General features: G+C 55.4%; 1 protein-coding gene across 3 annotated transcripts in view; it reads right to left on the bottom strand.

Annotated features, from left to right (window-relative positions):
- The window catches only part of LOC101972115 (transmembrane protein 132B), a 318,135-nt gene that overhangs the window by 253,330 nt on the left and 45,507 nt on the right, over positions 1–19,298 (bottom strand). Inside the window, exon 1 of one of the 3 annotated variants that reach the window (XM_078039370.1) lies at positions 6,763–7,221. The exons of the other annotated variants lie outside the window; for them this stretch is intronic. The gene's annotated coding sequence lies outside the window, so the exon portion shown is untranslated. Of the gene's footprint in view, positions 1–6,762; positions 7,222–19,298 lie in introns of those variants that run through there. 3 annotated transcript variants of the gene reach the window in all.

The following is a 19,298-nucleotide window of genomic DNA, read 5'->3' as shown; positions in this document are numbered from 1 at the left end:
CATCTTCACACGGCCTCCTTCTCTGTGCCCGTCTGTCCCCTCTTCATGACGAGGTCATCAGCCACACTGCACTGGGGCCCACCCTACGATCTCATCCTAACTGGACTGTGACTGCAAGACCCTCTTTCCAGCCAGCTCTCCTTCCCGGGGCCTCCAGGTGACACTCCCTGACACCAACCTGCGGTGCCTGGAAAGCAGCTCACAGCCTCGCTGTCGGCAACCTCGTCATTAAAACCTGTGCAGCAAGCAGGTGCCCCGAGGCCACTCTGAGGATCCCAAGTTATGCCCAGATGGACTCTCCGGGGGCTTCACCTCCCGACCGGTGACAACCAATCCCTCGAGCAGTCCCCCTCTCCAGACCAAACCCCCGCCACCTCCAGGAGGGCCCGCTGGCTTCCCTGGCTCTCTGACACTGGCTACTGCACCAGCTGTCAGGGGGACCCCAGGCCGTCATTTATGTGACTGACAGCCACACCAGCAGGGGTCAGGTCAAAGCCAAGGGCAAAAGCCAGCCTTGCTTGACTGACAGACAGCCCCCCAGGCACAAGGAGCCTGCCGCAGACATTCTCACCCTCCCCATAGAAAAGCTTCATCCTCTCGCCCCCACCCCGCCCCGCCACTCAGCCTGACTGACACCCAGCAGCCTCCAGAAGCCAGGTCAATCACAGCCCAGGGCCAGATCATCAGAGGTCTATCTAATCGTCATTAGAGGAGTGTGGGGCCAGAGAGTCTACCGAATCTGATGGCTCTGTTCTAATTAGCCAGACGCCCACTGTGGCCGTGGAGCCGGCACCGTGATCAGTCAGACCTGCAGGTGCTCAGTGCTCGGATAACACCTGCTGCTGGCAGCTGGAGCAGCTGACCCTGTCAAGGTCAGAACAGAGCCAGGGCCATCTCAGCCCTGGGCATGAGGCCGCGCTATTCCCCTTCATCCTGTATCCAAACAACCAGCAGATGCAGCCCACGCACCCAGAGAAGAGCGTGTGACCACACAGAGCTCAGTCCTCGCTTAGGACGCTGCCTACCAGAGCCGAGACCCACGGCGGCCACCAAGAGGACGTTTGTCATTGTCACTGATGTTTACCTTTCCTTTTTTTTTTTGTTTTGCCAAAGCTTTCAAAGGTTGCAAAATAGCAGAATGATAACAAGCCCCAAAGCTAGAAGGGAGGACATGGTCAGCATCGGTTCAACTTCTGACCCACCTCAGAGTTACCATGATCTAGGAAACTTGACCTTAGGTACTGGGAGGGCTCCACTAACACCTCCCGGAAGAGAGCGCCTGGGTGAAACCCTGTGCTGGTCCCCGAGGGACAGACAAGGAGGAGGGAGACCTCAGAGGGCCCCAAGTCAAGGAGAAAGACCCCCCATGGAGGGCTATCACGATGACAGGGCTGAGCCCCCACGCAGGCCCCGAGAGCTGAGTCTCCACTGGGCTGTGACCAGGGCTCCGAGGACACAGAGACTGGGCAGCTGAAGCTCCAGGCTGGCCCAGGGTGGGCAGATGGGTGGTGGCCTGAGGACTGGAGGTGTTCGCTTCACCTGTGACATGTAAGTTGTGGCATCAAGTTGTCTGTGCAGAAGGGAACCTTAGGACCCCTGCAGGTGACACCTCTCTTTCCTTCCCAAGTCCCCAACAGATTAAAAGAGGCAGAGATCACTGTGAAATTAGTATGGGGACCGTCACCCCTCTGCTTACAGGAAGGCAGACACCCTCTGTACGTCCCCAGCCCAGAGCTGGGCAGCTAGAGACGGCTACAGGCAGCAGCAGGGACCTAACGGCACACGCCCCCACCCAGATGGCAAAACCGAGCGTGGTGACACGTGCCGACCAGGCTGCAGAGCCACCAACACCCCCGGAGGTCACCAGGCTGCACAACCACCATGGGAAACGGCCTGGCCCATCTCCTGGGGCTGAAGATGCGGGGAACCTGGAGCCAGGTCCTGGAGGTCCCCCACGTGTGTCACACAAACACGACGCTCACAGCAGCCTGTGGACAGAGCAGGAAGCTGGCAGCAGCCCAGATGCCCATCCATGGGAAAATGGGGAGCCGTCCACATTCCTGCCATGGACAAGTACAGGCCCGGCTAGGTCCCACCTCACAGGACATGGATGGTCCCCAGGGCATGGGTATTGGCAGAGCAGCCACACAAAGGCCACCCGTAGTGCAGAGCACCTTTCAGGGACAAAAACACAGAGGAACAAGAGGCACTATATTCAGAGAGAGGCTCTTTCTGGGCGGAGGGCAGGGAAGGGCACAGAGAGGGCTGCAAAGTGGAGGAAACACACAGCCCCGTCCAGCCAGAACACTCCTCCCGAGGGGGGCATGAGTTGGACTGCGCTACCCCGAGAGAAGGAACTTGAGACGTGGGGAGGTGGACGTCAGGGCTCCCCCACAAACCTCAGCATCTGCCCCACATACAAGGAATGACAGGTCCCCTGCAATTTCCTCAAACTAAGGGTCCCGGGCCTGGCTACTTGGTGGTTGTATTCCTGATGCTCAGTTTATAAAGATGATTTTGCTTCTATTAAAAAAAAAAAAAAATCATGAACGTAAATACACAGGGTCCCATGGGCAGCTGCCTGGACACACTGTGAAAGAGGGCATCCACTGACCTCTCCAGTGGCCTCCTGACCCTGACCCTGACATGAGGCCGTGTCTGCCCCAAGATGATGTTGAAACGCATGCAGGCGCCCCTCTCTGCCTGCCCCACTCACCCCGAAAAGGGAGGGGCAAGGTCTACAGCAGGGACAGTGATGACCTGCCAGGCAAGGCCACCGTGAGAAATTAGTCCTTAATGTGTCCGGCGCTTTTTCCTCTCGCTGGGTCATTTAATAATGCGAGGACGAGCTCCTTCCCTCCGCCTTCAGCTCTCCATCACCATGGAGACGATTGTGAATCAGCAATCATAAATAAAAATAAGCCAACGGCACACGCCCGCGCCACATGCCACTTGGAAGTGGTGCCAACTGGATTTTATTTTTTCCTTCGGAGCGCGCACGGACGGGAGCTCAAGCAACCAGGACGCCCCCTGAGGAACAGAGCCACCTGGCACCTGCTTAGGGACAGCGCTGGGCCCTCGGGGTCAGGGGCCAGGCCTGAAAACACCCATGCCTGAGTGGGAGGATCCAGCCCTGGGGTTAAGGAGGCCCTGGGCACCTGTGCATCGTGCTGAGGGACGAACTGACCCCCAGCATCATCCACAGAGGCTCCCTGCAGATGCAGGAGCCCCTGGCTGGGCATCCAGAGCTGCGGCACCTCGGCCCCTGACAGCCTCACTCCCGCTCCCACCACCAATAAGGAAGGGCTTCTGGGGACACCGGGACCCACAGTTAGGAAGTTGTCCCGTCTTCATCGCTAGCAATCCCGAGACGGGCAGGCACCTGAGTTGCTGGTAGCAGGTGGCTGACGTTTGGCTAATGGTCCTTGTTACCTGAGAGGCGGCACGTCCCAACTGAGAGCCCTCGGTAGGCCACAGCACCCAGTTCCATCTCTGTCCTGAAGGTTTCTGGCTACAGAGGCAAGGGGCACCTGGCTTTACATCTGTGCTGTGAGTCTGGTTTCAGCATCAGCATGTCTCAGGCGATGAGGCGGCCTCACTATTAAAAACACAGAGCAGGAGAAAACTCCAGCTGTGGCCCAAAACACCGAGCAAAAGCAAACAGGTCATGAAGTCAGCGCATGTGAAGCTGACGGCTGGGAGCACAGTCTCCTCCCGGGAGCCCCGGGCCTCCCGCTGTCCACATGCTGGCTGTGCACGTGGCCTGAGGTTCAAGCTGCTAGGAAGACAGAGGACCATGGGGGACAGACCAGATGTGCAAGCCAGGGTAAGCCGAGTGCCGCCTCGGGAAGGGCACATCCTGACTTCTCTCGGGCCTGGCAGACCATGGTGGCTGCAAACACCCAGGACCAGGCGACCAAGACTCGGGACAGCCCTTCCACCTCCCCACGCCCTCGCCCATGGCAGGCACGGCCAACCAACCATGAGCTCCCCCCCCACGTCACAGTGCTGGCTAGCCACCTGAGCAGTGGGGTGAGGTCCTGTGGCCATTCCTGGAGGAGCTCCTGCCAACTTGCAGTACCCTGGGGAGTGCGGCCTGGGCAATAGGACGTCAAATGCCAGACTCGGCCTGAAGCCAGCTGGGCAGAGCTGGGCAGTGGCCCCAGAAAACCACCGGTGAGCAGCACAGGGGAGCGGAAGTCTGATGTGTCTGTCAGTCCCGGGGCTGAAGGGGCAGCCCCTCCACAGGTGCACTTGATCCTGAGCACATGATTTCCAGAGGCATTCTGTGTGCTTCTGCAGCCTCGGTACAAGAACCCTGAGGCCCTCGGTATCCCCTGACCTTGCCATAGTTACTATGGCAACATAACAAACTACCCCACCCCTAATGGCCTAGGATGGTGACCACTGCATTCTTTTCGTGGGTTCCATGGGTCAGGAATCAGGATGGGGACAGCTTTGGTCTACCCTGGGTGCCTGGGGCTCAGGGAAAACTCTGAGTCCAGAGGTGGACCCCGGGATGGGCCAGAGAGCCCAGCTCCGACACCATTTCCAAGACAGTTTCCCCATACACAGCTCCAGGACCCCAGGGGCAGGCTGAGGGCAGCTGGGACTCTCGGAGGAACAGCTGCACATGGCCCATTACCCTGGGGCAGCCTCAAGATAGAGCCTGGGCCACTCGGTGCCCCAACAAACAAGGCCAGAGCCCAGTGCCCTTGAGGACCCCCTTTAGGAGATGTATTTCCGTTCTCTATTTGTCACAGAGGTCACAAGGCCACCCAGACTCAGAGGAGGGGACAGACTCCTCTCCATGGAAATGATGTAGAAGAGTTCAGGGCAGGGGTTTAAAGCCACCCCAAACACGTTTCTGGGAACTGAGCATCGTATCTAAGGAAATAAGCACTCAGACGTGATAATGAAAATCTACCAAGAGCTCAGAAATGAACCGTGGGGTCGGCCTGGGGCAAACGTCCTTAACGCACAGAAGTGTTTTAACAAAACGCCAAGTGGAAACAGCTGTTTTAACTGCCACGCTGCAGTTCCACGTCCTTCCTTGGGCAACCGCACATCCTTTCTGGGAATAAGTGGATTCAAACACTTTAATACAGAGGGAAGCCCTATTCACATGCCAGTCGGAGCTCCATTAGCACCCATCGTCCCCGAAGTTGAGCAGGTAATTGGAGACTCTCGACTTGACTTTTTCTAAATTACAATAATCACTATGGCTGATGGCACGGAGAGAAAAAAGCCTCACATATCATCAGTGGGGAATGTCAACAGATAATCTCTCTAAAACATAATTTGGCAACTCGAAGCAAAACACCAAAAAATATTCACATCCTTAACCCAGTGATTGTACTTCTAAGAATTTATAAGAATCAGCAATACAAGAAAATTCACTGGGATGAACCTATGGCAGTGAGAAATCAGCAAAAACCCAATTGCTCAAAATGACGGGATGACTCAATGAGATCTGCCTCCGCAGTGAAGTACCACGGTCTTCCAAGTCCACACCTGGATGATGCAGAAGACATCAGAACGTGTTCAAAATCTCCCGTAAAGTGGAAGAAAAATGAGCTGTAAGCCTACACATCTGGGGTCATCATCCAGTGATCTGCATGTGTGTGTGTGTGTGTGTGTGTGTGTCTGTGCACATGTGTCAACATGTGTAGAAAGCAGACTGGGAGGAAGAACATCCAGTGTGCTCTCTTGCACGGCTCTGATTTGTATCCTTTATGTTTTTCCGTATTGTCTAGATTTTCAGTATTTCTCTTAACATTCAGAGCGAGGGGAAGAATGCTTTCTAAGAATTTTCAAGAGGACTGATGATCTGGCCTTTACAGCTCACTGAGTGCTTTATAATTGGGGGGTGGGAATACCTTGGGTTTGTGGACACTTCAGTTGCTAGTACAGAGCAGGAATTGAAGGACAACCAGCCAGGCCCATTCCTTGGCACAGCAGCCTGCAATACACTCAAGGCCCAGCAGGAGGCAGTGTCTGCCTGGGTGGTGCTAACTTGACTCATGCACTGAGCTCTCTCTGGGCTGAGCATGGGATGGCAGCACAGTTACGACTGAGATGCAGCCACACTTTTAGGTCATCCAGCAAGGAAGCCTGAGCTCTGAGCTTCCCCAGGGAGTGGAAGGGGTTTGGCGCTATCTCTATCCCCTCACTCCCCCAGGAACCAAGGGCATTCATTGGACAGAAGCCACCTGGGCTCTGAGAGAAGGCACGTTTTCATCCATTCGTCCATTCCACAAAGACTTGGCACCCACAGTGTGCCGGGCCCTGGACAGACACCAAGAACAGGATGGACACTGCTCCTCACCTTGTGCACAAGTACACAGTCCAGTTATGTGGGAAGAGCACTGAACCAGTAATAACAATATAGCTTGGAGCTCGAGGCGGGAGAGCCTAACAGAGTCTAGAAAATGGAAGGAACGGGTACAACCAGAGGGTCGAGGGGGCAAAGAAGGGAACAGTAGCCTAGATCGGAGGAAACCAGTTGTGCTGAGGGCAGCGAGAACTGAAGTTCAGCGTGGAGTGTCAGCAAGAGCCGAGATGGCAGGGACCAGACCCCACGGGGTTGGAGGAGTCTCCAAGGAGAAAGTGGCATCTGCGGTTTTTGTCCTGGGACAGGGACACCCTGACAAACGTGCCCTCGGGTGACGTAGTTAAAGCTCCCAGCCGCCTTGCCACCCGCAGAGGTCCTCGCAGCAGCTGTCCAGCGCAGGTGAGTTTCAAGTAACCGCTGCCACCTACCCTCTTTTCCATCCTCCTGAGAGTCTGCAGAGGGCAGGCTGGAGCTGGAGGGACCTCAGGGCCCTGCAGCTGGGCCGGCCGCGCGCCCATCACCAGAACCTTCCGGCGACTGCTCCACGGGGCGGGGACGGCGGCTGTGTCTGTGGGGCTGTGGCCACGTTGCAGTGAGGGTTCCGTCAGGGTCCCAGCAGCCGTCCTGCGCGCATGAACCTCAGCGCAGGCCGCGGACCCCGCGGGGCCCAGGTGGGGGCGTTCGTAGCTGGGCCGGGCGGACAGAGTCCCAGCCTCCGCACGAGGAAGCGCCGGTGCGCGGTTCTCCCCGCTCCGCCGCTCGCGCCCTGCAGGGAAGAACTACGCCTCCCAGGTGGCCTTGCACAGCAGCCCGGCCCCGCCTCGCCGCCCTCCGCCCGTCGCCGCAGCCGAGTCCGCCCTCGCGGGGCCCAAAGCTCCTCACTGCCCGCTGCCGGCTGCCCCAAGCTCTCGGCCCGAGCCGGCGCATGCGCAGAGCTGGACAGCGAGGGACTTGACCCCTGAACAGCGCTCCCTCCGCGTCTGGGGCGCACAACCCCAGGTGTGCTGCGCTGCGCCAGGAAGCAGGCCCGGCAGGACTGGTCCTCCTCATGCAGCCTGGGCTGGGTTTTCCCTCCTTCCGTTTCCTCTTCCCAGTTGCCCCATCCACTGCCTTTGAGGCCATTACCAAAATATGTCCTGCACACCAGCACAACGTCGCACCGGGGACCCAAAGAGCAGAGTTCAGGAAAGGGGCGTTTCCTGCGTAGTGCAGGCAACTTCCCAGACGCCTGCGGAGGACAGCCTCCCCAGCCTCCCTGCCTCCCCCTTCTCCTGATGTGGAGTGTGGGAGGTTCAGTGGAGGCTGGACCTGGGACCAGGAAGGGAGGCCCACCCTCAGAAATGGCCAGGAGCTGGCAGGGCTTGCAAGCTGGGCAGCCCTGCCGTGATGCCTCCTTCTGCCCTTGAAGTGAGAGGGGGACTTCTTACCCCGCGGTCACACCTATGGCATAGCAATTGGTGAGGCTCAGCCTGGTGTCCTGGCACCAGGGAGCGCGGGGACAGCACAGTCCCTGGACACCGGGACTCCTGGTCCTGTGTAGAGGACCAGGTCTTGATTCGCCCAGGGCTGGAGCCCAGCCGTCCTCCCCACACTGCCTTGAGGAGCGGCTGTGCAGAGGACCCCAGGACACAGCAGCCCCCACGCAGCTTCCAACTCTCTCAAATCTCCCAAGAAAAGCGCCATTTCGGCGGCATCTCTGCCGGGCCCAGGAAGCTGCCGGCCCCCTCCACAAAGACCCGCACTTGTCACCCGCTTCCCGCAGCCTAGGAATCTTTCCTGGCTCCGCTGGAGTAGGTGGGGCAGCAAGGAGACACCGCGTTCCTGGAACCCCAACAACTCCCAGCGCTGCTCCTGCCCAGGCTTGCCAAGTGCCGCGCTTAGGTGACGGCCAGCGCCAGGACACTGGCCGGCCTGCTCGCACCATCAGAGGGCATCCTGGAGCCCCAGCCCCTGCAGCAGGGCTCTCACCCAAGGCTGTTAGCACTGAGACACAGGAAAACAGCAGCGGCCGCAAAGGACCAAATTAATTACACCAGCTAGAAAAATAGATTCCAACTTGCAGTTGATCAGGTGGAGAGGCTCCTCCGAACAGCCTCTAAGAGCTGGCAGCGTGGGAAGATTGCCAAGGAAACCAGACAAACGAGGCACCGCGAGACACGAAAAGGGGCTGATTTTACCTCCCCACTGCTGGGTGACACCCAGGAAAGCCTCACCCTCTCTGAGCTTCACTCCCCTTTCTTGGTTTTCCAATCCAAATTTTCTTTATGTTTTGAAAAGGTAAGGCGTTCATACGTCTCCAGCTTTAAAAATACAGGATTCCAGAGTAAAGCCCCTCCCTTCCTCTGCGCTCTGTTGTCACTCAGCTCCCCAGAAGCAACCCGTGGCATCTGTTTCCTATGAACCTTCCAGAAACATCTGATGTATTCAAAAGTGCACACTTTTGCTTTTTAGCACAATGGTTGCACATCATGGCCACCAGGCAGCTTGGTTTATTCTGTTTTCACTTAGCAACGCAGTGACCCCAGTGGACCAGCTGCGGCTGTGCCTCGTTCCACTGTGTGAATGCAACCGACCTTGGGCCTCCTGATGGATGGTCAGGGCACTTCTGGCCTTTGCTCCTGAAGGTTGCCTGGAGGCCTCGTGCATGGGTTAATTTGCGCATGGACAATCTCTCTGGATGATAAACTTCATAAATGAGTTGAAGATTGTGTGCATTTGTAACTTTGACATAATGTCAAATTGCCCTCCCCCCAGAGTGACCCCACATGGCCATCCTCCCTGTATGAGAGTTCAGTACCGTTTCCCCGCTCAGGGAGCTAGTGGGTCCCCAAGCTGTGCCAGTCACAGGAGAGCAGCCTCTAACGTGGGGACCACACGGGAGACCCACAGGCCAGGCATGGCTTGCACACCTATGTTAAGTGCACCCAGCATTTCTTAAATTTAACCAAGATTGAAAAATCAAGAAATTTCTCATTTTTAAAAAAAATGCAGATTTCTGGCTTCTCTTGAAAAACCACATCTGCTAACTGTCTGCTCCTATTCCTGCAGGGCTTCAAACAGCTGCCACCCCCAGGCTCACACCCTCCAAGGAGCCACAGTCCCCACCCATCCCTGTTGTCTCCCAACCGTGAGCCCAAGCTTCAGTTACCTCCCATCATGCAAACGTTGATCAGGTGGAGAGGCTCCTCCAAGCGACTTTCCTGGTGGCAGAGAAGCTCCTCTCTGTGACCAGGGCCTATTAGCAGGCAGAGGAAGAGGTTCGACAGGTCATTCTAGTTCCCCTCCCCCTTCTCTTTCCGTAACACAAGCCCCCAACTTGGAGCTGCCAGGTTCCCTTATCCCGGCTCCCTGCAGCTGGCTGTGTCCCGGGACCCACTTCCAGGCTGAGACACAGCCCAGGCCGGGCATGCAGTTCCCAGCCACAGCCCCTATGGGGACAGGCCAGCCCTAACTGTGAGAGGCAGGCCCCAGTCCAGGTGTGACAGCAAAGACCTTGGAAAACCCAGGATGAGCTTGAGGTCAGGGCAGTAGCCCACCTGGGACAGCTGCATGCAACAGCCCTGCTCTTTGGGGTCTCCCTGTTCCCAGACTTAGCGCCCGTACTGCTTGACCTGCGAGTGGTGCCGGAAACTAGCCCTGTTTGCTAGTTGCTGAACAAGCCACTGGAACAAATTCCCGAGACGATCAACTCATCAGGAGAAAAGCCATAGCCTGGCTCAGGGTCCTGCGGTCCAGGTCATGGTCAGCAGGCCCATGGTCAGGAGCCTGTGGCGAGTGGCCCACCAGGCAGTAGCACCCGGCAGGGAATGAAAGAGAGAGGAAGCAACAGAGAGAGTTGCAGCCCGCCCCCAGTGACCAGGAGCCCCCAGGCCCCAGATTCCCGAAGTGGGTCCCCACCTCCCTCAGCACCTCAGGAGGAGGCCCAGCCTGCCCCACGAGGGCCTTCAGGGACACCAAGGTCCAAACCACAGCACCTTCCCAAGTGCCAGGCGACTTCCTCCTCCTCACAGCGTGTGGCCTCAGCACGGGCCAGGAACGCTGACCTGCCTGACACCCCGTGACGCGGGGACCCACTGCGGGGCTTTGGAGAGGGAGCCCTGGTCACCCAAGGCTAGCACAGATTCCAGATGCCGAGCTCGGGTCAAAGAAATCACCAAAGTGCCAAAGAAAACCTGGGAGGCGTTTGACTTTTACAACGGGGAATGGACAAGGCCCGAGCCCCAACTGGAAGCCCGACGGTGATAAACTGGGGAATCATGTTTTAAAAAGCCGTTTTCCGCAGGGCCGCCCCAAAGAATGGCCCACCCCGAGCAGCCAGGCCCTGCTTCTGCCTTCATGCCCTACGGGTGGTCTGCATTTTTGCCAAGGGTGCCCATCTCTGAAGGCAGAGTGCAAGGCGTGGACACGTTAGGTAAGGAAAGTCTGACCTCATGCCGGGGAGACTGGTGTCCCCACAGACGTGAGGCCACCACCCCAGAACCACAGGTGACACACAAGAGCAGGCTGGTTGGTCGTGGAGGAGAGAAGTTCTAAGTGGGAAACTGCTGGGTAAAAGCCTTCCCTGCCGCGAGCTGCTCAACTCATTCATTAGGATGAAACCGATTCCAATCGCCCCGATCTGAAGGGCCCAGGAAGCTGGCTGGTTGCCTCTGGGAGCACCAGGCTTGGCAAGGTGCACCCCCCACCCTGACTGTCTGCCTGGAAGAGCCCCTCCCCAGATCTCAGCTGGATTTGGGGTCGGAAAGTCAAACGCCTGCGGGGACCAGACAGCCGCGAAGGAGAACGGAGGCGGCCAACGCGCTGAGCTTGAATATTAAACACAGGCAGCGAACTTCACCTCGACAGAGATGTTCTCTCCTGTTGTTCTGGAAACACAACCCTCTGCGAATGCCTCTGTTTTTGACAGAGTCTGGGGAACAGAAAAGACTCTCCTGCCCTTGGAAAAGCTAGAGTTCAAGGAGGAGTGGGATCCGTAACTGCCTGCCTGCGTGTTGGGCAGACGAGAGGGGGAGGTAGGACCTACAGGGGCTCGCGCCAGGCAGCTCATCCCCCCAGCCTGCCCCTAAGTGGGGACGTGGGGCCAGCATCACGCTTCCTGTATTCAAGACAGGCCCAAACCCAGCCCTTGTGGGCAACAGGCTGATTTTCTTACATCACCCTCTACTCTTTTCAGACACTCCTGAGGCAAAACAGAAGATATCTGTTGGCCAGACAGAGTCCAGGGGGGCACCGTTGGCAGGGCCTTGCAAATCCAAGCATCCGGGAACACACATGGCCCCTTTCACTGGCCTTCCTCTGTTTTGAAAAACGCCCCGCTCAGCCTCCAAACAGCCCAGATACCCCGGAGCCCCTCCGTCTTCATGATCTTGTTTGCTGGGTGAGGTCTGCTGCCTGCTGCACCTGTGGGCCATATTGAGAAATTCAGAAGCACATCCTATCTGAGGTCTGGGGAACGTGGCCGTGGTCCCCGTGAGGTCCAAACATCACCGAGGGGCAGCATCTCCTCTGCCTGCCAACGGGCACTGAAGCCCACCTCTCAGGATTTCTAACTCAGACGATGATATCAGAGACCCAAGGCCACACGGTGCACAGTCCCATCCCGGCAGCCCAGAGGAGCAAGAGGTCTATAATATGGCATTCCAGGTCCCAAAAAGTGCCACGTCCCTCTGGGGAGACTCACTTTGAATTTCCTAGAAGTCAGTAAACAACCATCTGAGAAAGTCTATTTTGTATCTTTCCTTACAACCTTTTGCAGGAAAGAAAAGGAAAAAATGGGCAATGAGGACCCGTCCTTGCCCTCAAACACTGGACTAGAAGCTTCTCACTGGGAAGACAAAGGCTGGAAGTCATAGAGAGGGAGCAGCCAACTAGCAAGTTGCAGCTACAGCCAACACCCTGCTTCTCCAGGGGAGCACCAGCCGCCTTCCTCTGGGCGGTGGGCAGTGGAAAGGCTTTTTAACAACTGTGTTATTGTGGTACGCATTAGCAAGAGACACAACTGGACAGCCACCCAGGAGGGCCCAGCAAGACTTCCACCTTAGCACGAGAATGAACTTGGCAACGACATTTAAGAACAAGAGGGTCGGTTTAAAGTTAAATATTACTAAGTCAGGGAAGAGTTGGTGGCTGGTTAGAAAGTGCTCAGGACACCACAGCACTTGGCAAACACTGGAACTGGTCAAGTAGTACTCCCTTCACCAGAATCACAGGTTCAAGCCCAAGGCTCAGAGCAGAGACTCTAAGACTCCCAAATGTTGACCAAAGGCGTCAATGAAGAGCAGCTAAATGACCAAATGAAACCAGTCTCTGGACACTGACGCTGGCTCTGATGTCCCTGTGAAGGTGCAGCCTGGCTGGCAGAACGTCCTCCGGGTGAGGATCTGCAGCAGCTACCAGGTCGGCCTGCAGAGCTGCTCAGGTCCTGGTGAGAAGCCCTTCCTACACTGCGTGGCCAGATCCACAGCGGTGGGAAGGGTCCCTTCCAGGTAAATGGGGATGGCCAGGGGCTAAACAGAAGACGCCCTCAACCGGAAGGCACCAGGATGTCCCATGTCCTGAGGGCTGGCTTCCCTGTAAACAGTCATCCCTTCCCAGAGCTATTGGCCAGGCACATTGATCTTTCTTTCTGTGAATAAGTATCAAGCAGGATGTCACTGCCAACAGTCCCCAGGGATTAATTACAGAAACCACTTTCAGAGGGTTCCTCAGACCTGGTTCCTGCCCGATGCACAGAGCACTTTTCAAACAGGAAAGAGAATTTCATTTGAAAGACCAGTGGCCCATGGGAGCAGCAGCATCCGTGGGTTCCAAGTCGACCTGGGGACGAATTCCAAGCACCCAGAAGGTCAATGACATTCTTGGGGGTTTTTTCTAGTTACTTATCTTGTGACAATCACTGCAGCTACAGATGTCAGACTTAAGGAGCAGCTGTCTGCCAGGCTGGTCCCCGGCTAGGAGATAGGTCCCTCGGATGCCCCTCCTGCATGGCTCTCTACCAACTCCCGTGGGGCAGGCACTCCGGGCACACCCAGGGTGCAGGTCTCCCAGACAGCAGGTCCCTGATCTCAGGCAGCCCAGATCCAGTGGGAGAGGTACAGCACCAAGAGTAGGGAAAAAGATCATTCCAGAAGAAAGCTAAATACAGAGGTGGTCAAGGTGAAGGTCGGGAGAGCCCAGCTCAGGCTTCCCTCTTGGCCTTCCCTCTCCCAGGGTCCTCACCCTCATCCCCCAACTTGGTGTCCATTCCATTGGCTGAGGCGTTGCTGATGGGCCCACACCATCCTCTCATTTGATAAGGATGCAGAGACTTCCTGTGGCCTGGACCATTGGCCACTCTCCCCACAGCTGGCTCCTCTGTCCCTTCAGAATTCAGATTCAACATCACCTTTCAGAGATGCCTTTGCCAACCACCAGCCTGAAACAGCTCCATCCAGCCATCACCAACCCCTTTGTTTCCCCAAAGCACGATACTTTGGTTTCCCAAGATGGCGGCTCCACCCTTCCCAGCCCATGGGCTCCTCTGTGCTGTGATCTTACCATTCCTGCCACTAAGAGGTGGGGTCTCGGTCCCCGCCCCTTCAATCCAGCTGGACTTGTGACTGCTTAGACAGGGGATTTGAAGGCCACACAGCTGGCCTTGTGCTTGGTGCCAGGAGGACCATGTTGTTAGGTGGCCTGATCACATGCAGTGGCCCCATGAGGACCCTGCCTGGCAGGGCTAGTCGTCCAATCATCCCAGCCCAGGGGTGACTCCTAATCATCCCAGTCCAGGGGTGACTCCTGACCCCACTGCTGGGTCACCAGCAACCCGGAGTCTTCCTGGAGCTAAGGCCCAGGGTGCTGGGGGCTGAAACCAAGGCTTCCTCACGGTGCTCTGCTGTCCAAATTCCCAGCCCACAGGATCTGGGGGCACAACAGAATGGTCGTGCTAAGGTGCTTATGTCCTTTAGCAGCATGGTACCTGGGACCTTGCACCCACTGCTCTGCCAATCATCCCATGTATTTGTTAAATATCTGTCCTGCCCACTAAGCTCAACATCCCACAAGGTAAGAACCCTGTGTGTTTTGTACACTGCCCATTGAACCGTGTCCACACACAGGACGCACCCAGCAAAGACTTCCTAACCACCTAAAGAGGAAATAGTGGCCAAAACTTGCACAGTTTGAAAATATGGTATGAGTGTCCTACGGCTGCTATAACAAACAGTGCAGTAACAAGTTTGGTGACTTAAAGCGACGTGCATTTCCCTCACTTCCGGAAGCCAAAAGCCCCAAATCGCCACCATATGGTAGAGCTCAAGTGTTGGCAAGGCCACACGCTCTCCAGAGACTGGCTGGGAGCATCTGCTCCCTGCCTCTCACAGCTTTTGGGGGCTGCAAGTGTGATCTGGCTTGTGGCCGCATCACTCCAATGGCCACCTCTGGGGTCACGTCATCTTCTCTCCTGCCTCTGTCACTTCCCTCTGTGCCTCCTGTGCAGAGGACACTTTGTTTTCAGTTAACGTGAGGCCTAAACAGAAAATCCAGGAGTGTGTCCCCATATTGGGATCCTGAACTTCATCTGCCCTGTGAAGTCTTTGCCACATAAAGCCCCACGCACAGTTCCAGTGACTAGGATGGGCAGGAAGGGGAATATTCAGCCCATCCCACCATCCAAGAAGGTAGACCCAGCTCCCAGGCCACATGGCACCCCGGGGCCACCCACACAGCCACAGGGCACAGCCAGCACCACCCCTGTGGCCAAAGCAAGGCACAGCACAGAACCCCCCACTCCAGGAGCAGAACCCCCCGTCAGCAGCAGGAAGAAGCCTCTGAGCTTCGGCGGGGACAGGGACCCTCCCAACATGGCTGCATCAGGTCCTTGACGAAGGGACCAAAAACACACTTGAGAGAAGACAGCCTTTTCACAAATGGTGCTGGGAAAACTGGTTGTCACATCTGGACGGAAACTAGGCCCTTCTCTCTCGCTCGGCACAAAAAACAACTCAAAATGGATCAAAGATCTGGGAATTAGACCAGAAGTATGCAACTCCTAGAGAAAACACAAGAGCAACACTCCAGCCTGTAGGGACAGACAGGACTCTCCCAATAGGACCCCTAATGCTCAAGGAATAACGCCAAGAGTTAACAATGGGATGGAATTGAATTAAAAAGCTTCTGCACGGCAAAGAAAACAGGAAAGTAAAGAGAGAACCTACAGACTAAGGGAGGCTTTGCTAGGAACTCCTCCGGCAGATTCACATCTCGAATATACAAAGAACTCAAAATGCTTGACACGGTAAAAATGATAGCCCAAATGATAAACGGGCAAATGAATTCAACAGACACATGGCAAAAGAAGAAGTACAAATGGCCAACAAATATTTGAAAAAATGTTCAATGTCAGTAGCGATTAGAGAACTGCAAATCAAAACTACGCCAGAGATTTCCTCTCACTCCAGTCAGAATGGCAGCCATCAAGAACACAAATAATGATAAGCACTGTGATATGCAAATAAATGGGTGTGGTTTTGTTCCAATAAAACTTTATTTACAGAACCAGGCTGGGGGCCAGATCTGCGAAACTCTTGCCTTCCAACACAGCCACCAATAAAACCTCAAAGTAAGTGGGACTGTGGTGGAACTGTGAATTGGAACAACCTCTATAGAAATCAGCATGGAGGCTCCTCAAAAGACTAGGCACGGAGCCACCACAGGACCCAGCTATACCCTCCCTGGGGTTTACCATGATGCATTAAAGGTGAGCACACTACAGTGAGCACACTACAGTGACACACGCACACCCCTGTTTATTGCCGCACAACTCACAATGGCTGAACTATGGGAAGAGATAAGGAAATATGGTATATGTAAGCAATGGGGTCCCATTCTGCCATCAAGAAAAATGAAATCATGTTATTTTCAGGAAAATGGATGAAACTGGAGGCCATTATATAAGGAAAGTAAGCCAAACTCAGAAAGTCAAGGGTCTTGTGTTTTCTTTCATATGTGGAAGCTAGAGAGGAAAAAAGGGAAAGAAGGGAGGTTGAGGGGGGGTCTTATGAAAATCAAAGGGAGATCAGTAGAGTACAGAAAAGGGGATCAGGGGTGAGGAGTTGGGGGGGTGGGTGCTGGGGGTGATAGTAGCCAAATAGCAGTTATATTGTGTGCATGAATGAATGTGTAACAATAAATTTCATCATTATGTAAAACTATAATGCACCAATAAAATAATGTGGAAAAGAATCTACTTGCTGGAATTACAACTAAGAAGCAGGAATTCCACATACCAGCTTATAACCTCTGGGGGAAGAAAAGTGGCCCAGAGGAGGTGACAAAGGGTAAATGAACCGTCCTGGGAGCCCTGAACTGACTAAAGGATCTCACTGCTCCAGTCTTTGTTCCCACCTGGGGAAGTTTGAGAAATAGAATCATGCTCTGACACACAGTAGGTAAACATTTCCCATAAACAGCCAGAAGGGGAATATTTTGGACCTTCAGGTCCCATATTCATCTCTGCCTGCCCCCAAACAGCTGGAAGTGATATGCAAATGAATGGGGGTGGTTTTGTTCCAATAAAACTTTATTTACAGAACCAGGCTAGGGGCCAGATCTGCGAAACTCTTACCTTCCAACACAGCCACCAATAAAACCTCAAAGTAAGCTTTCAGGGTGCTCCACACCTGCCCTCACTCTACAATCATGGCCAACGCCTCTGCGATTCTTTCATGAGCTTGCATTAAAAGGACAAATCCTGAGAGCTTATGCACTCCACCTTGGAGTGGCTGGACCGTGGCTCCGACACAGCCGCCCACCTCCTAATGTGTCTGTGAGAAGAAAGAGCGGCAGTTCCCTGTCTCCTGCCCTTGGAAGCTAATCATTTTTCAGCTTCGCTGTTCAGGGTTGGATGACAGGTGCCAGGACGTGAGTGCACACACTGACCCGGGGATCCGAGATGAGAAATTCAAATGCATTTTTTAAACACACACACAACCAGGGGGCTTCAAATTGGATGACAAGGGTTGACAACAGATGCATAAACCAGGCCAGGTGAATTTACTAATTGTTTCCCATCATTAGATGCTGGCTTCAAAAAACCTGTGATCAGTCTCAGTGAAGCTTCAACCAGAACATATCCTTCCAGAACATTCTTTTCATCTTTACTTGTCAAAAGATGTTATTTCCCTCAGACACATCTCTCAAGAAACCTCATTTCACCTGCACTCAAACCACCTCCTGAGACAAACATAAGTAAATGAAATGTAAAAGGAAAGAGTAGGGACCTCACCCAAGGTCCTCGGACCCTGCCCATCAGCCTCCAACCACCAGGCTCAAGTGGGCACCAAGGTGGACTGTTTGGACTAATCACTGAACAAGAAAAGATCCTCCTAATATCTCGAGGGCTGAGCCTCAGGGAGCCTGTTATTGAAGATAAAAAGAAAAGGCATCAGTATGCAAGGGTGTGTGTGCACACTTGCCTTTCATTAGCAGAGCCTTCTGTGGATTTTGACAGTCACCTTGAGCAGAACTAGAAAGAGCTGGTAACTGCCTGAAGCGCACAGCACAGCCCCACCGCCCCGCTGGGCCAGCTGCACCCACAGACCTGCTCTGCAGCCCCCACGCCCAGCCCTACCTGAGCCAGGTTCTGAGCCAGGCCCAAGGCGGCAGAGGCGGGATGAGTCACAAGAACTGCAGAACTAACTGCACACCCCACCCAAACGCAGGCCCACATCCAGCCCCTCAGGGAGGAAGGGGTACCCCTCACATGAGTGGGAAGAGGCTGGTGGGTGGCTCCTGGACCCAACAGGGCAAGGAAGCTCTCCAATGACAACCTGTCTCCAAGGGGACCAAGGACCATCTTCATCCACCACCAGGTTCTCCCATGGATGACAGAAAGGAGGCCCTGGGCAGAGCTGTCCGTGGCCCCAAATGGCAAAACTGGCTCCTTAAAAAACACAACCCCAGGAAGCTCATGTTCTGGGGGTGAGGGCAGCGGGTCCCAGCTTCCTTCTCCCCCTCTTGAGCAGAGAGAGGGAGAGAGAGAGAGAGAGAGAGAGAGAGAGAGAGAGAGAGAGAGAGAGAGAGAAAGAGAAGGGGGAAAGGAAGGGAGGAGGAGGGAGAGGGAGAGAGAGGGAGGGAGAGAGAGGGAGGGAGAGAGAAGGAGAGGGAGGGAGGGAGGAAGAGGGAGGGAAAGGGAGAAAGAGGGAGAGAGGGGGAGGGGAAGGGAGAAAGAGGGAGGGTGAGGAAGAGAGAGGGAGGAAAAGGAAGGGAGGGAGAGGGATGGAGAGAGAGAGGGAGGAAGAGGGAGGGAGGGAGAGGGAGGGAGAGATGGAGGGAGAGAGAGGAAGAGGGAGAGAGGGAGGGAGAGGGAGAGGGAGGGAGAGGGAGGGAGAAAGAGGGAGAGGGAGGGAGAAAGAGGGAGAGGGAGAGAGGGAGGGAGGGAGAGGGGGAGAGAGGGGAAAAGAGTGAGAGGGAGAGACAGAGAGAGGGAGAGAGGAAAAAAGAGAGAGGGAGAGGGAGGGAGAGGGAGAGAGAGAAAATGGGAGGGAGGGAGAGGGATGGAGAGGGAGAGAGAGGGAGAAAGAGGGAGGGAGGGAGAGGGAGGGAGAGGGAGGGAGAGGGGGAGAGAGGGAAAAGAGAGGGAGAGGAAGATAGAGGGAGAGAGAAAGGGAGAGGGAGAGAGGGGAAAGAGAGAGAGAGAGAGAGAGGAGAAAGAGAGAGTAAGAGAGGGAGAGAGAGGAGGCAGGCAGGGGAGAGAGAGGGAGAAAGAGAGAGAGGGAGAGGGGGGAGGGAGAGAGGGAGGGAGGGAGAGAGAGAGGGAGGGAGGGAGAGAGAGGGAGAGAGAGAGGGAGAGAGAGAGAGAGGGGAAGGAGAGGGAGAGAGAGGGAGGGAGGGAGAGAGAGAGAGGGAGAGAGAGAGGGAGAAGAGAGAGAGAGGGAGAAGGGGAGGGAGAGAGAAGGAGGGAGGGAGGGAGAGAGAGGGGAGA

This window comes from Ictidomys tridecemlineatus, chromosome 2, assembly GCF_052094955.1.
Source record: "Ictidomys tridecemlineatus isolate mIctTri1 chromosome 2, mIctTri1.hap1, whole genome shotgun sequence".
In the NCBI taxonomy this organism is placed as follows: Eukaryota; Metazoa; Chordata; class Mammalia; order Rodentia; family Sciuridae; genus Ictidomys; species Ictidomys tridecemlineatus.
The sequence above is the reverse complement of the archived record's forward strand: the minus strand, read 5'-3'. Positions and strand labels throughout refer to the sequence as shown.